This window comes from Trichosurus vulpecula, chromosome 8 (genome assembly GCF_011100635.1).
Source record: "Trichosurus vulpecula isolate mTriVul1 chromosome 8, mTriVul1.pri, whole genome shotgun sequence".
Classification (NCBI taxonomy): domain Eukaryota; kingdom Metazoa; phylum Chordata; class Mammalia; order Diprotodontia; family Phalangeridae; genus Trichosurus; species Trichosurus vulpecula.
This window is the reverse complement of record NC_050580.1, coordinates 248671810-248673961: the sequence shown is the minus strand read 5'-3', so window position 1 is coordinate 248673961 and position 2152 is coordinate 248671810.

Genomic DNA, 2152 nt, shown 5'->3' with positions numbered 1-2152 from the left:
TGATTGAATTGGGAACCTTTGATGACCTGCTTAAGGGTCAGGTCTGCTTAAGGCTCACAACATGGGAAGGCCCAGATCAAATGGGTTTGAGTCACATGGTTGTGATACCCTCTGACCCTGAAGAAGTGTGTGTGTATATATACATATATATATATGTATACACATACACACACACATATATATACATATATATACACACACATATGTATATGTATATATATATGTATACATATGTGTGTATATGTATATATATGTATGTATATATGTGTGTGTGTGTGTATGTGTGTGTATGTGTGTGTGTGTGTGTGTGTGTGTGTGTGTGTGTGTGTATACTCTGAGGTTAGCATTTTGTTTGGGGCTCACTTACTGGAAGAGTGTCATATGATCTGACCACACCAGACTGTGGGTAGCTGTTAAGGAGCCCCCTGGCTTTGAAAAACCCAGATGTTGGTGCTTTTCTCTCTGGTAACTATGTATATAATGTCTTGGGTAGATAGCTAGAAGCCTATCTGTTGATTTGTGTTATTTTGCTCTGTTCATATAATTTCTGCTTGTAATTTCTGTTTGTGTTTTCTCTGAAGTTCAGGGTGCTAACTTTTCCCCTTGAACTAAGTGAATGACATATGTATGTTTAGTTAAAGTGAGATTGTAAACCCCTTAAAGTTGCTTTCCTTAGGAAAGCAGATCAAAGAACTTGTGCTAGCAGCCCTCCTGTGTGCTGGTGTTATTGGCCTTACACAGCCACAGTGGTGGCAAGTAGCACTGTTGTTATACAACCTAGGAGTCATCCTGGATTATTCATTATATCTCACCATCCCCTCTCCTCCCCTCTGCACCTGCCTTCTCCCTCCCTGGTCCCCACCCATCCAAGCTCTTGTCAAGATCTGTTGATTTCACCTTGGCGACATTTCCAGAATATGCCCTCCTTTCTCCTCTGACACTGCCACCACTCTACTGCAGGCCCTTATCCCTTCATGCCTGGACTATTGCAATAGCCTGCTAGGGAGTCTGACTACTTCAAGCCTCTACTCATGTTGAAAGGAAAAAGCCTTCATTTGGGCTTTCAACCCTGATTAAAGGGAATTAAAAGGATTTAATTATAAGTATGTCAAGGTAGCAACACTGATGATCAGCATTGGCTTCAAGTTGGAGACAGCTTTTCTAGGTAACTCTAAGACAATTCACACAGGTCTACTTCAGCAAAAGGAGGCTGGGCCCTTGCATCTCAGTTCCTCCCCAAGGTAGCAAGAAAGAGACTACTTGCAGGTAGGGGTGTCTGACAAAGAGCAGGTGATACAGAAAGCTGCAGACTTGGTGCTCCTTTTCCCACCAGTGCCTCACCCAACACTGGCTGATAAGAAGGGCAGGGAATAATGAGTCAATATAACTTTAAACACTCACTCCAATCTGTCCTCCAAAGCACAGGTCTGACCTTGTCACGCCCTACTCAATAAACTCTGTCTCCTCCAGGATCAAATGCAAAATTCTCCTTTTAGTGTTCAAAGCCTTTATGACCTATCTCCCTCCTACCTTCCCAGTCTTTTTACACCTTATTCTCCAACATGTACTATTTGATCCAGTGACATGGACCTTGTTCCACAAACAAGTCACTGCCATCTTTCTGGGCTTTTTTTCTGGCTATCACCCATGCCTGGAATGCTCTGCTCCTCAACTCTACCTATTGATTCCCCAAGATTCTTTTAAGTCTTAACTAAAATTCCATCTTTTACAGGAAGCCTTTCCCAGGCCCTTTTAATTTTTGTGCATTCCTTCTGTTAATTATTTTCTATTTATTCTGTATATAGCATGCTTGTATATATTTGTTTACACGCTGTCTCCTCTATTAGATTGTGAGCTTGGGGACAGGAAGTGTCTTTTGCCTTTTTTTGCATCCCTAGTGCTTAGTACAGTGGCTGGCATGCAGTAGGCTCTTAATAAATGTTTACTGACTGACTAGTTCAACAAAAGTAAACAACAGGTTTAATATATGTTTACTGAATGATCGATTAAGTTGATGATGATGAGGGCTGCTAGTGGGAAATCAACTCCAATGATGGTGATAAAGGGCAACTAACAGGCCCACAGAGGAAGATTATACCTAGGTAGGGAAGTGCTATTGTCAAAACTGTGACCTGAAAGAATAACCAGAATG